Raw genomic sequence first — 16421 nt, forward strand, 5'->3', positions numbered from 1 at the left:
GCAGCCGGTAACCTTGTCAGCAATCAGCGTAGGAGGTTACTTCTAGAAAATGTGGAGAAGATGATGTTCATCAAAATGAATCATAAATTCCTCCGGGAAGACCTTGACCAGCAATTGCCTCCAGAAAGTACACAGGGACCTGTGATGGTGGATTCCAGTGGGGACGAATTAATACTCTGTGAGGAGGAGGATGTACACACTGAGAGGGGTGAGGAATTGGAGGATGAGGATGAGGTTGACATCTTGCCTCTGTAGAGCCAGTATGTGCAAGGAGAGATTGATTGCTTCTTTTTGGTGGGGGCCCAAACAAACCAGTCATTTCACCCACAGTCGTGTGGCAGACCCTGTCGCCAAAATGATTGGTTTGTTAAAGTGTGCGTGTCCTGTTTATACAACATAAGGGTGGGTGGGAGGGCCCAAGGACAATTCCATCTTGCACCTCTTTTTCTTCTTTGCATCATGTGCTGTTTGGGGACTAGTTTTTTAAAGTGCCATCCTGTCTGATACTGCCGTACAGCTCCATGTGTACTGCCATATAAGTCCACGGACACTGCCGTATAAGTCCAGTCCAGTGGTGGTGTCTTGTTCTGCCATAAGTCCAGTGGTGGTGTCCTGTGCTGTATATTATTTACTCCAAATAAAAGGGTTATATACATTACTTATATTATTATCCAAATAATTTTTACAGGGTTTGCCCTGTGTGGTGTAGGGGTACACTCGCCTGTGCTGCAATTTATTATAATAGCTCCAATGAAAAGGGTTGTTATTATTATCCAAATTAATTTTACAGGCTTTGCCGTGTGTGTGTGTGTGTGTGTGTGTGTGTGTGTGTGTGTGTGTGTGTGTGTGTGTGTGTGTGTGGTTTAGGGGTACGCTCTCCTGTGCCACCAATATTGTGCTTGTATTACATCTGGGCAAATTCCAGCACATCCCACGTTGTTTGTGCCGCATACTTGTGTCGCTTAGCTTAGTCATACAGCTACCTCATTGCACCTCATTTTCTTCTTTGGATGATGTGCTGTTTGTGGCCTAGTTTTTTTAAGTGCCATCCTGTCTGCAACTGCAGTGCCACTCCTAGATGGGCCAAGTGTTTGTGCCGCACTCTTGTGTCGCTTAACTTAGTCATACAGCTACCACATTGCACCTCTTTTACTTCTTTGCTTCATGTGCTGTTTGGGGACTATTTTTTATATCTGCCATCCTGTCTGACACTGCAGTGCCACTCCTGGATGGGCCAAGTGTTTGTGCAGCTCACTTGTGTCGCTTAGCTTAGTCATCCAGCCACCTCGGTGCAACCTTTTGGCCTAAAAACAATGGGGGTCATTCTGAGTTGATCGTAGCTGTGCTAAATTTAGCACAGCTCCGACCATTCACACTGACATGTGGGGGGACGCCCAGCACAGGGCTAGTCCGCCCCGCATGTCAGTGCCGCCCCCCCCCTCCCGCAGAAATGCAAAGGCACATCAGCAGTAGCTCCCAACCAGCGCAGCTTTAGCGTGCTGGCCAGGAGCTACTCGTCGCTCCCCGGCCCACAGCTTCTGCGTGTGACATCACACAGCCGCTGCGGCCCGCCCCCCAACAGCCTGGCCACGTCTGCATTGGCCAGACCACGCCCCCTAAATGGCGGCTTAACGCCGTTGTCCAGCCCCCTCCCGCCCAGCGACCACCTCTGCCTCAGAGGCGTTCGCTAGGCAATGACGGATGGCATGCGTCGGCGCACTGCAGCGCTGGTGCATGCGCAGTTCCGACCCGATTGCTGCGCTGCGAGAAACTGCAGCGAGCGATCGGGTCGGAATGAACCCCAATATTGTGAAGTGTTCAGAATAGACTGTAAATGAGGGGAAATGAATGTTATTGAGGTTAATAATACCATAGGATCAAAATTACCCCCAAATTCTGTGATTTTAGCTGTTTTTATGTTTTTTTCAAAAATCATCCAGATCCAAAACCAAAACCAAAACACGAATGGGTGGTTTTGACAAAACCAATCCAGATCCAAAACACGAGCATGGAACCAGAACCAAAACCAAAACACAAAGCATGAAAAGTGCCCGCCGCACATAATAAAACCATTAATTGTCAGACACTTTATTGTCTTTTCTTGGCTGCTAACCCAAAAATAACCCCTTGACAATCTGGGCCTAAGACACAGATAAATACATGGTTATTTTAGGGGAGTGCTCTATTACTAACCTGTGGAACTGAGTTCTCACTATTTGTTTTTTGATTAAAAAAAAGTGAGATGATTATGGTACAGGTTGAGTATCCCATATCCAAATATTCCGAAATACGGAATATTCCGAAATACGGACTTTTTTGAGTGAGAGTGAGATAGTGAAACCTTTGTTTTTTGATGGCTCAATGTACACAAACTTTGTTTAATGCACAGAATTATTAAAAATATTGTATTAAATAACCTTCAGGCTGTGTGTATAAGGTGTATATGAAACATAAATGAATTGTGTGAATGAAGACACACTTTGTTTAATGCACAAAGTTATAAAAAATATTGGTTGAAATGACCTTCAGGCTGTGTGTATAAGGTGTATATGTAACATAAATGCATTCTGTGCTGAGATTTAGGTCCCATCACCATGATATCTGATTATGGTATGCAGTTATTCCAAAATACGGAAAAATCCCATATCCAAAATACCTCTGGTCCCAAGCATTTTGGATAAGGGAGACTCAACCTGTATTGATTCCTAAAACCTTCTTTTTGAGTAAACCCAATAATTTTTATACATACAGTATGTATACAGATGTGTCCTCTTACATCCTTGCGGCAGTCACACTATACAGTCCAAATACAATCGCAGTCACACGCAGAATATAGTCATGCTGCATATAATATTAATCAGCAGAAGCTGCTTCAATTGCATTAGACTGCATCTAAGACACATTTCCACGGAAAATCACCAAGTCACATGGCATTCATGCATTATGTGTAACGCAACTTAAAGTGCACAGAGTAAAGATGTAAGAGAACACATCTGTACATTTAAAACATGTCAATAACAATAAAACAAATTAAAACAATCTACAAATATTGTACATATAGACATTCTAAACACCCTTAGGTGTCAATATACAACCAATTTGGCCTGTTGCCAGATAGTTTTGTTTAACCGGCAATGATAAAGATTTCACCCAACCCCTTTTGTCTTTGGCAACTTCTTCAGGGGTATTAAGTTATAATTTTGGATAATTTCCAGGTTATACAGCTTTATATGGCCAGATTACTGTTACTGATATTTTGACTCTTGCATAGTCCATTGTGATAGTCCTTTGAGTTTATTCTTTACAGGATCTGGTTGCATCCATCAGGATTTAGTCTATGTGGCTCTATATAGCTCAGTTAGAAATTGCTAGTATTTGAATTCTTGCATGGTCACCAGGACTCCTGCATCTGGATTATTAGTGGTCACCAATGCACACTGAGTGAGTAATAATACTACATAATAATCAGATAATACGGAGATCTTAGTTGCGTATATCTGCAGATATAGGGTTAAGCCCCCAGGCCGATCGACAAGGCTTCTCCGTCACTGGGGGTCCCTAATACTAGGTATGCGTCCGGGGTGCAGGACCCCATCATGCCGGCACAGGTCGGCTACCCCAGGTCAGCACCCTCCTGATTGGCTGTGTGCTCCTGTAGTGTATGTCAGGCAGCACACGGCAGTGTTACAATGTAGCGCCTATGCGCTCCATTGTAACCAATGGTGGGAACTTTGTGGTCAGCGGTGAGGTTACTTTCGGTCAACCGCTGACCACAAAGTTCCCACCATTGGTTACAATGGAGCGCATAGGCGCTACATTGTAACACTGCCGTGTGCTACCTGACATACACTACAGGAGCACACAGCCAATCAGGAGGGTGCCACAACGTGGCGCTCCCTGATTGGCTGATGGAACCCTCTTAGATAGAAGTCAGGGGGGGTTCCTGGCATTCGGGGAAAGGGGTCCCATGTGAAAACATGGGGCCCCTTTCAGTGCGTGAACGGGTGTCCGTTTTTTTATTTTGCAAAGTACCAGGATCACAAATAGAAAAGAAGAGGAGCCATCTACACTGGATTTTGTGAGTATAATTTTTTCAACAGGTACCCCATGGATTCTACATGGAGAAGAGGACCGACCCTCGTGTGAACATAGGTAAGTATGTGTGTATGGAGGTGTGGAAGTATGTATTAAACTTTTACTTTCAAGGTGTGTGTCTTCTGTTTTTATTGGGGTATTTTTTTAGTAGTAGTACTACAGGTACCAGCGGGCCTGGTTTTCCACCGCATGCTGGTACTTGTGGTTCTCCAAGTACCAGCTTGCGGGGGAGGCTTGCTGGGACTTGTAGTACTGCTACTAAAAACAATATTCATTTTTTTACAAAAAGGCTATCAGCCCCCCATCCGCAGCCCTTGGATGGCGGGGACAGCCTCGGGCTTCACCCCTGGCCCTTGGGTGGCTGGAGGGGGGGGACCCCTTGATTGAAGGGGTCCCCACTCCTCCAGGGTACCCCAGCCAGGGGTGACTAGTTAGGTATGTAATGCCAGGGCCGCAGGGACCAATATAAAAGTGACCCCCGGCTGTGGCATTATGTATCTGGCTAGTGGAGCCCGGTGCTGGTTTCAGAAATACGGGGGACCCCTGCGCTTTTTGTCCCCCGTATTTTTGGAACCAGGACCAGGCGCAGAGCCCGGTGCTGGTTGTTTAAATATGGGGGAACCCCTGTCATTTTTTTACCCATATTTTTTCAACCAGGGCCGGCTCAAAGAGCCCGAGGCTGGTTTGGCTTAGGAGGGGGGACCCCACGCATTTTTTTTTTTAGATTTTAACAATGATTTTTATTATAATAAAGGTGCACAATGAAGCCCAGCACGGATCTCACAGATCCGGCCGAGATTCATTGTGTTAAAGTCGGCAGTGTTTTACAAGTCACTCACGTAAAACACTGCAAAAAAAAACGAATGACATCGACATCGGTAAATACGAAAGCTTAGTAAATTAGTCGTAATAAATTCAAAAAGTTGCAACTTTACACTTTCGATGTCATTCGTGATTGAACTTTCTCTAACGTCCTAAGTGGATGCTGGGGACTCCGTCAGGACCATGGGGAATAGCGGCTCCGCAGGAGACAGGGCACAAAAAGTAAGCTTTTAGGATCACATGGTGTGTACTGGCTCCTTCCCCCATGACCCTCCTCCAAGCCTCAGTTAGGTTTTTGTGCCCGTCCGAGCAGGGTGCAATCTAGGTGGCTCTCCTAAAGAGCTGCTTAGAAAAAGTTTTTTAGGTTTTTTATTTTCAGTGAGTCCTGCTGGCAACAGGCTCACTGCATCAAGGGACTTAGGGGAGAGAATTTCAACTCACCTGCGTGCAGGATGGATTGGATTCTTAGGCTACTGGACACCATTAGCTCCAGAGGGAGTCGGAACACAGGTCTCACCCTGGGGTTCGTCCCGGAGCCGCGCCGCCGACCCCCCTTACAGATGCTGAAGATTGAAGGTCCGGAAACAGGCGGCAGAAGGCTCTTCAGTCTTCATGAAGGTAGCGCACAGCACTGCAGCTGTGCGCCATTGTTGTCACACACTTCACACCAGACGGTCACGGAGGGTGCAGGGCGCTGCTGGGGGCGCCCTGGGCAGCAATATATAATACCTTTTATGGCAAAAGAATACATCACATATAGCCATTAAGGCTATATGTATGTATTTAACCCATGCCAAATGTCTAAAACTCCGGGAGAAAAGCCCGCCGGAATAGGGGGCAGGGCTTATTCTCCTCAGCACACAGCGCCATTTTCCTGCTCAGCTCCGCTGTGAGGAAGGCTCCCAGGACTCTCCCCTGCACTGCACTACAGAAACAGGGTAAAACAGAGAGGGGGGGCATATTTTGGCGATATTTTTATATATTTAAGCGGCTATAAGGAACAACACTTATATAGGGTTGTTCCCATATATATTATAGCGCTTGGGTGTGTGCTGGCAAACTCTCCCTCTGTCTCCCCAAAGGGCTAGTGGGGTCCTGTCTTCGATAAGAGCATTCCTTGTGTGTCTGCTGTGTGTCGGTACGTGTGTGTCGACATGTATGAGGACGATGTTGGCGTGGAGGCAGAGCAATTGCCGATAATGGTGATGTCACCCCCCAGGGAGTCGACACCGGAATGGATGGCTTTGTTTATGGAATTACGTGATAATGTCAGCACATTACAAAAATCAGTTGACGACATGAGACGGCCGGCAAACCAGTTAGTACCTGCCCAGGCGTCTCAGACACCGTCAGGGGCTGTAAAGCGCCCTTTACCTCAGTCGGTCGACACAGACCCAGACACAGACACTGAATCTAGTGTCGACGGTGATGAAACAAACGTATTTTCAAGTAGGGCCACACGTTATATGATCACGGCAATGAAGGAGGCTTTGCATATCTCTGATACTACAAGTACCACAAAAAGGGGTATTATGTGGGGGGTGAAAAAACTACCTGTAGTTTTTCCTGAATCAGAGGAATTAAATGATGTATGTGATGAAGCGTGGGTTAACCCAGATAGAAAAATGCTAATTTCAAAAAAGTTATTAGCATTATACCCTTTCCCGCCAGAGGTTAGGGCGCGCTGGGAAACACCCCCTAGGGTGGATAAGGCGCTCACACGCTTATCGAAACAAGTGGCGTTACCGTCTCCTGATACGGCCGCCCTCAAGGATCCAGCTGATAGGAGGCTGGAAACTACCCTGAAAAGTATATACACTCATACTGGTGTTATACTGCGACCAGCCATCGCCTCAGCCTGGATGTGCAGTGCTGGGGTCGTCTGGTTGGATTCCCTGACTGAAAATATTGATACCCTGGATAGGGACAGTATTTTATTGACTATAGAGCAATTAAAGGATGCTTTCCTTTATATGCGAGATGCGCAGAGAGATATTTGCACTCTGGCATCGAGAGTAAATGCGATGTCCATATCTGCCAGAAGGAGTTTATGGACGCGACAGTGGTCAGGTGATGCGGATTCCAAACGACATATGGAAGTATTGCTGTATAAAGGGGAGGAATTATTTGGCGTCGGTCTATCCGATCTGGTGGCTACGGCAACTGCCGGAAAATCCACTTTTTTACCTCAGACCCCCTCCCAACAGAAAAAGACACCGTCTTTTCAGCCGCAGTCCTTTCGTTCCTATAAGAACAAGCGGACAAAAGGACAGTCATATCTGCCTCGGGGCAGAGGAAGGGGTAAGAGAGGGCAGCAAGCAGCCCCTGCCCAGGAACAGAAGCCCTCCCAGGGTTCTGCAAAGCCCTCAGCATGACGCTGGGGCCTTACAAGCGGACTCAGGAACGGTGGGGGGTCGACTCAAGAATTTCAGCGCACAGTGGGCTTGCTCACAGGTGGACCCCTGGATTCTACAGGTAGTATCTCAGGGTTACAGGTTGGAATTCGAGAAGTCTCCCCCTCGCCGGTTCCTAAAGTCTGCTTTGCCAACGTCTCCCTCGGACAGGGCGACGGTATTGGAAGCCATTCACAAGCTGTTTGTTCAGCAGGTGATAGTCAAGGTACCCCTCCTACAACAGGGAAAGGGGTATTACTCCACGCTATTTGTGGTACCGAAGCCGGACAACTCGGTAAGACCTATTCTAAATCTCAAATCTTTGAACCTGTACATACAAAAATTCAAGTTCAAGATGGAGTCACTCAGAGCAGTGATAGCGAATCTGGAAGAAGGGGACTTTATGGTGTCCCTGGACATAAAGGACGCTTACCTGCATGTCCCAATTTGCCCTTCACATCAAGGGTACCTCAGGTTCGTGGTGCAAAACTGTCATTATCAGTTTCAGACGCTGCCGTTTGGATTGTCCACGGCACCTCGGGTCTTTACCAAGGTAATGGCCGAAATGATGATCCTTCTACGAAGAAGAGGCGTATTAATTATCCCTTACTTGGACGATCTCCTGATAAGGGCAAGATCCAGAGAACAGCTGGAAGACGGAGTAGCACTAACCCAACTAGTGCTGCAACAACACGGGTGGATTCTGAATTTTCCAAAATCTCAGTTGACCCCGACGACACGTCTGCTGTTCCTGGGAATGATTCTGGACACGGTTCAGAAAAAGGTGTTTCTTCCGGAGGAGAAAGCCAGGGAGTTATCCGAACTTGTCAGGAACCTCCTAAAACCAGGGACAGTGTCTGTGCATCAATGCACAAGAGTCCTGGAAAAGATGGTGGCTTCTTACGAAGCGATTCCATTCGGCAGATTCCACGCACGAACTTTTCAGTGGGATCTGCTGGACAAATGGTCCGGATCGCATCTGCAGATGCATCAGCGGATAACCTTATCGCCACGGACAAGGGTGTCACTTCTGTGGTGGTTGCAGAGTGCTCATCTGTTAGAGGGCCGCAGATTCGGCATACAGGACTGGGTCCTGGTGACCACGGATGCCAGTCTGAGAGGCTGGGGAGCGGTCACACAAGGAAGAAACTTCCAGGGAGTATGGTCAAGCCTGGAGATGTCTCTTCACATAAATATACTGGAGCTAAGAGCGATTTACAATGCTCTAAGTCTGGCAAAACCCCTGCTTCAGGGTCAGCCAGTGTTGATCCAGTCGGACAACATCACGGCAGTCGCCCACGTAAACAGACAGGGCGGCACAAGAAGCAGGACAGCAATGGCAGAAGCTGCAAGGATTCTTCGCTGGGCAGAAGATCATGTGATAGCACTGTCAGCAGTATTCATTCCGGGAGTGGACAACTGGGAAGCAGACTTCCTCAGCAGACACGATCTACACCCGGGAGAGTGGGGACTTCATCCAGAAGTCTTCCACATGATTGTGAACCGTTGGGAAAAACCAATGGTGGATATGATGGCGTCCCGCCTCAACAAAAAACTGGACAGGTATTGCGCCAGGTCAAGAGATCCTCAGGCAATAGCTCTGGACGCTCTGGTAACACCGTGGGTGTTCCAGTCAGTGTATGTGTTCCCTCCTCTGCCTCTCATACCAAAAGTACTGAGAATTATACGGCAAAAGGGAGTAAGAACGATACTAGTGGCTCCGGATTGGCCAAGAAGAACTTGGTACCCGGAACTTCAAGAGATGCTCACGGAGGATCCGTGGCCTCTACCTCTAAGACGGGACCTGCTTCAGCAGGGACCGTGTCTATTCCAAGACTTACCGCGGCTGCGTTTGACGGCATGGCGGTTGAACGCCGAATTCTAAAGGAAAAAGGCATTCCGGAAGAGGTCATTCCTACACTGGTAAAGGCCAGGAAGGAGGTGACTGCACAACATTATCACCGCATTTGGAGGAAATATGTTGCATGGTGTGAGGCCAGGAAGGCCCCCACGGAGGAATTTCAACTGGGTCGATTCCTACATTTCCTGCAAACAGGATTGTCTATGGGCCTCAAATTGGGGTCCATTAAGGTTCAAATTTCGTCCCTGTCGATTTTCTTCCAGAAAGAATTGGCTTCAGTTCCTGAAGTCCAGACTTTTGTAAAAGGAGTACTACATATACAGCCCCCGGTTGTGCCCCCAGTGGCACCGTGGGATCTTAATGTAGTCTTGGATTTTCTAAAATCCCATTGGTTTGAGCCGCTCAAATCGGTGGAGATGAAGTATCTTACATGGAAAGTAACCATGCTACTGGCCCTGGCTTCAGCCAGGAGAGTATCAGAATTGGCGGCTTTATCATATAAGAGCCCATATCTGATTTTCCATACGGACAGGGCAGAACTGCGGACGCGTCCTCATTTTCTGCCTAAGGTGGTGTCAGCGTTTCACCTGAACCAGCCTATTGTGGTGCCTGCGGCTACTAACGAGTTGGAGGATTCCAAGTTGTTGGACGTGGTCCGGGCATTGAAAATATATATTTCAAGAACGGCTGGAGTCAGAAAGTCTGACTCACTGCTTATATTGTATGCACCCAACAAGATGGGTGCTCCTGCTTCTAAGCAAACGATTGCTCGTTGGATTTGTAGCACAATTCAACTTGCACATTCTGTGGCAGGCTTGCCACAACCTAAATCTGTCAAGGCCCATTCCACAAGGAAAGTGGGCTCATCCTGGGCGGCTGCCCGGGGAGTCTCGGCATTACAACTCTGCCGAGCTGCTACTTGGTCAGGGGCAAACACGTTTGCAAAATTCTACAAATTTGATACCCTGGCTGAGGAGGACCTTGAGTTCTCTCATTCGGTGCTGCAGAGTCATCCGCACTCTCCCGCCCGTTTGGGAGCTTTGGTATAATCCCCATGGTCCTGACGGAGTCCCCAGCATCCACTTAGGACGTTAGAGAAAATAAGAATTTACTTACCGATAATTCTATTTCTCGTAGTCCGTAGTGGATGCTGGGCGCCCATCCCAAGTGCGGATTGTCTGCAATACTTGTACATAGTTATTGTTACAAAAAAATCGGGTTGTTATTTGTTGTGAGCCGTCTGTTCAGAGGCTCCTACGTTTGTCATACTTTTAACTGGGTTCAGATCACAAGTTATACGGTGTGATTGGTGTGGCTGGTATGAGTCTTACCCGGGGTTCAATATCCTTCCTTATTGTGTACGCTCGTCCGGGCACAGTACCTAACTGAGGCTTGGAGGAGGGTCATGGGGGGAGGAGCCAGTACACACCATGTGATCCTAAAAGCTTACTTTTTGTGCCCTGTCTCCTGCGGAGCCGCTATTCCCCAAGGTCCTGACGGAGTCCCCAGCATCCACTACGGACTACGAGAAATAGAATTATCGGTAAGTAAATTCTTATTTTAACCTCAATCGGGAAAATATGAATCTTAGTAAATATACCCCTTAGTGTTCCTGCAAATCATCTGTTCCAGTCTGATAAGCACATCATTGGCTCCAATCCGTTAAGCACATAATCAGTTCCAGTCCAATACAATCCTCATCTGTTCCAGCCCGATACAAATGAAATCGGTTCCAGGGGTGGACACTGGAACTGTCTCACTGATGGCACACGAGTACTGCGAGTGTACCCCATAACCTAAAATTAGGGCTGGTACCCTAACACAGGGAACTTGGAATTGTGCTTATACAAGGAGATTGGGACCCATTTCTAGGTTTACAAATGGGAAATGCTTGGATAAAATGTACATAACCTCCATAATATAAACAACGTTTGTCATCTCTTCTTTGCTTTAGTTCTGATTCTGAAAGGCTAGGTCAGTGATGGGGATCCTTTCGCACTCCAGCTGTTGTTGAACTACACATCCCAGCATGCCCTGCTGCAGTTTTGCTATATGGCCATACTAAAACAGTAACAGGGCATGCTGGGATGTGTAGTTCAACAACAACTGGAGTGCCAAAGGTTCCCCATCATTGGGCTAGGTCATGGAAAGCTCTGAAATTTGTGAGTACTTGGAGCTGGTGTGAAATGCCTGGTACTCAAGGCCTAATTCAGACCTGATCGCAAAAGCAAAATCTTTCCCTAATGGGCAAAACCAAGGCCCTCATTCCGAGTTGTTCGCTCGGTAAAAATCTTCGCATCGCAGCGATTTTCCGCTTAATGCGCATGCGCAATGTCCGCACTGCGACTGCGCCAAGTAAATTTGCTATGCACTTAGTAATTTTACTCACGGCTTTTTCATCGTTCTGGCGATCGTAATGTGATTGACAGGAAATGGGTGTTACTGGGCGGAAACAGGCCGTTTTATGGGCGTGTGGGAAAAAACGCTACCGTTTCCGGAAAAAACGCAGGAGTGGCCGGAGAAACGGAGGAGTGTCTGGGCGAACGCTGGGAGTGTTTGTGACATCAAACCAGGAACGACAAGCACTGAACTGATCGCAGATGCCGAGTAAGTCTGAAGCTACTCAGAAACTGCTACGAGGTGTGTAATCGCAATATTGCGAATACTTCGTTCGCAATTTTAAGATGCTAAGATTCACTCCCAGTAGGCGGCGGCTTAGCGTGAGCAACTCTGCTAAAATCGCCTTGCGAGCGAACAACTCGGAATGACCTCCCATGTGCACTGCAGGTGGGGCAGATAGAACATTTGCAGAGAGAGTTAGATTTGGGTGGGTTATTTTGTTTCTGTGCAGGGTAAATACCAGGGACGTGCAGTCAGGGGAGGCAGGGGAGGCAGTGCCTCCCCTGTCATAATGATTAAAATAATAAAAAGAAGATATTTATAACACAGTCTGTATATTTTTTTATTATTTTAATAATTCTCCCCCCCTGTGGCTGCTTGTGAGGGACAGCTGGGAGGCAGCGGGAGAGGTGCCTCCCGCTGCTAACACTAAAAGTCCGGGCAGCGGGGGGCGGGCAGGGGGCGGGGCGCAGCAATGGGCTGTGAAAGCCCATTGAAAATGAATGGGGAAGCGGCACCTATACTGGTGCCGCAATGACAGGGGCGTGCATTCAGCCCCGATGAATGCACGCCCCTGTCAGTGCCCCAGATGTGATTGGCCCAGCGGATCCAGTGCTGGATCCGCTGTCCAATCACTAGCGAGCCCCCTTCCCGGCTGCAGCATGCGCCGTGGGCTGTGTGGGCGCCCGCTGCAGCCAGCGCCGCTGACTGACACCTGAGGTCATAATTGACCCCTGGTGTCTGAGCGGCGCTACTATGGGAGAGACGTCATGAGTCATGACGTCTCTCCCATAGTACAGCAGAGACGAGCCGGCGGACGGAGACGGAGGACAGCGCTGCAGGAGCGGTAAGTATGTGTGTGTGTTTGGTTTTTTTTATGTGTTTGTGTTGAGGGCAGAGCAACTGGGGGGCACAACAACAAGGGGCACAGCAACAGGGGCACAACTATAAGGGGCACAGCAACAGGGGCACAACTATAAAGGGGCACAGCAAAAGGGGCACAACTACAAGGGGCACAGCAGCAGGGGCACAACTATAAGGGGCACAGCAACTGGGGGGCACAACAACAAGGGGCACAGCAACAGGGGCACAACTATAAGGGGCACAGCAACTGGGGGGCACAACAACAAGGGGCACAGCAACAGGGGCACAACTATAAGGGGCACAGCAACTGGGGGGTACAACAACAAGGGGCACAACTATAAGGGGCACAGCTAAAGGGGCACAGCAACTCGGGGGCACAACTACAAGGGGCACAGAAACTGGGGGGCACAACTACAAGGGGCATAGCAACTGGGGGCACAATTACAGGGGTCACAGCTACTGGGGGCAAAGCTACAGGGTGCACAGCGACTGGGGTCACAGCTACTGGGGGCAAAGCTACAGGGGGCACAGCAACTGGGGGCACAGCGACAGGGGGCACAACTGCTCGGGGCACAGCTAGGGGGCACAGCTATTGGGGGCAAAGCTACAAGGGGCACAGCGAATGGGGTCACAGCTACTGGGGGCACAGCTACTGGGGGCAAAGCTACAGGGTGCACAGCGACTGGGGTCACAGCTACTGGGGGCAAAGCTACAGGGGGCATAGCGACAGGGGGCACAACTACTCAGGGCACAGCTAGGGGGCACAGCTATTGGGGGCAAAGCTACAAGGGGCACAGCGACTGGGGTCTCAACTACTGGGGGCACAGCGACTGGGGGCAAAGCTACAGGGGCCACAGTGACTGGGGGCACAACTACTTAGGGCACTGCTACAAGGGGCACAGCTACAACGGGCACAGCTACAGGGGGCACAGCGACTGGGGGCACAGCGACTGGGGGCACAGCGACAGGGGGCACAACTACTCGGGGCACAGCTAGGGGGCACAGCTATTGGGGGCAAAGCTACAAGGGGCACAGCGAATGGGGTCACAGCTACTGGGGGCAAAGCTACAGGGTGCACAGCGACTGGGGTCACAGCTACTGGGGGCAAAGCTACAGGGGGCACAGCGACAGGGGGCACAACTACTCGGGGCACAGCTAGGGGGCACAGCTACTGGGGGCAAAGCTACAAGGGGCACAGCGACTGGGGTCTCAACTACTGGGGGCACAGCGACTGGGGGCAAAGCTACAGGGGCCACAGTGACTGGGGGCACAACTACTTAGGGCACTGCTACAAGGGGCACAACTACAACGGGCACAGCTACAGGGGGCACAGCTACAAGGGGCACAGCGACTGGGGGCACAACTAGAGGGGTCACAACTATTTGGGGCACTGCTACTGGGGGCACTGCTACAGGGGGCAAAGCTACTAGGGGTATAGCTAGTAGGCTCACAACTATCGGGGGCACCTGCTCCATCATCCCAGCTAGCAGCAGCACTCTCCCCTGTCTGTGCTAACGTCCTCCCGCGTCAGCGAGTGTATAATATTCATTAATTTCTCTCTCTCCTCCTGTGGATTACTTTGTTTGTAAGTATAATTTTCATTTTTACAGGTACCGGCCCTGTTGGATTCTACTGGACAAGTGGACGTGACCGGCGTGGGATGTAGGTAAGTAATCTCTCTCTCATTTTTACAGGAACCACCTATTGGATTCTACATGGACAAGTGGACGTGACCGGCGTGGGATGTAGGTAAGTATGTGTGAGTGTGTAAGTGTGTGTTAATAAATTTTTACTTTCACGGTGTGTGTGTTGTGTTTTTGTTTGGGTATTTTTTTTTTGTAGAACTACAGACACCAGCGGGCCCGTTATTTCCCGCATGCTGGTACTTGAGGTTCTCCAAGTACCAGCAAGCGGGGGAGGCTTGCTGGGCCTTGTAGTTCCACAAAAAAAACAATATTCTTTTTTATACACACTTATGGCTATCAGCCCGGCACCCACCGCCCAGGGGTGCTGGGGACATCCTCGGGCTTCACCCCTGGCTTTGGGTGCCTGGAGGGGGGGGACCTCTTGATTTAAGGGGTCCCCACTCCTCCAGGGATCCCCGGCCAGGGGTGACTAGTTGGGGGGGTAATGCCACGGCCGCAGGGACCTACATAAATGTGTCCCCCGGCTGTGGCATTATGTACCTGGCTAGTGGAGCCCGGTGCTGGTTTTAAAAATACGGGGGACCCCTACATCTTTTGTCCCCCATATTTTTGGAACCAGGACCGGTCTAAGAGCCCGGTGCTGGTTGTCTAAATACGGGGAACCCCTGTCCAATTTTTTCCCAGTATTTAAACAACCAGGACCGGCTCAAAGAGCCCGAGGCTGGTAATACTTAGGAAGGGGGACCTCACACATTTTTTTTTTTTACATTTTTTAACCCATTCAGACCCTTCTCCATTAAGTTAATGGAAGCCCTGGACAACAAAATTGCATTCATGTCCTCCTCCCACTCCCTTACCAAACACTAATTTTTATTTTTTTTCTATAAAAATGTACAATATATCACAAGTATGATGAGCAGGCAGGCAGCGGGCATTGGCGGCATCGGATTGAGATGCAAATTAGTGGCGGAGGGCTGGGTCAGTTGATGGTGGGCAAGTTTGTAAGCCATTGGCGGTGGCAGCAGGCATCGGCTCAGAGGCAGTAGCGGGCATTGGCTCGGCGGTGGTAGGGGTCATCGGCAGGATTCGGCGGACATTATGGCTGTAGTGCCTCACCAGCCTCTGACCTCACCGCACGCCACTGGTAAATACTGGCTGCTTTATTTTTACACTGCAAATTAGATTTCAGTTTGAACACACCCCACCCAAATCTAACTCTCACTGCACGTGTTATATCTGCCCCATCTGCACTACAAATGCTTTTGCCCATTAGATAAACATTTTTCTGCTGCAATCAGGTCTGAATTAGTCCCCCAGTCTCTAACTTAAACATAATTTCCTCCCCTGAGGACATCATTAGCAGCAGGAACTCCAGAAGATATTTTGATGGGGGTCAGGTATCCCTCTAGTAACTTGGGTAGAACATGTACTATCCTTGATACCTGATTCTAAAACTGGGTCAGCATTCCACTGAATCATCTCTTTTAATTGAGCAGAATCTATAGAACATGATTCAGCAGCTTGACAATTAGTTACTTGGTCTCTGTTAACATGTACTGGCCAGATTATTATTATTATTATTATTATTATTATTATTATTATTACCGTCCTTTATTTATATGGCACCACAAGGGTTCCGCAGCACCCGATTACAGAGTATATAAGCTGTCGAAGTCGAAAATATTATACCCACATGCATCACGTGCAAACACCACACAGAGTGGCCTCCGTGCGTGTGCTTGTTCTGCCGTGCGTGCCCATACCCGCACATTGCGTACAGTTGCTCATGAAGCCCTGCGTATTAGCGCGTGGTATGAGTAAATAAGGTAGCATACGTATTCGCATGGAAAAGCCACAAAGACATATCTGATATTTAATACACATAGTACATAATTTACACATAGCCTACACGCACCACACCAGCAAGTTACATTTGCTTCAGAGGTATAGCAACAGAGGGATTCAACTTTATAGGATTTGAGGGGACAGAATTAGGTTAGGATGTGGTGTTTGGTATCCAGATGTACAGTATTTCAAGGGCAATATTCCGATGGCAGTTTGCAGAATGTAGCACGCTCCTGCGCATAGATATGCACAGGAATACAATATTAATATCACACT

The sequence above is a fragment of the Pseudophryne corroboree genome, chromosome 9, assembly GCF_028390025.1.
Source record: "Pseudophryne corroboree isolate aPseCor3 chromosome 9, aPseCor3.hap2, whole genome shotgun sequence".
NCBI lineage: Eukaryota > Metazoa > Chordata > Amphibia > Anura > Myobatrachidae > Pseudophryne > Pseudophryne corroboree.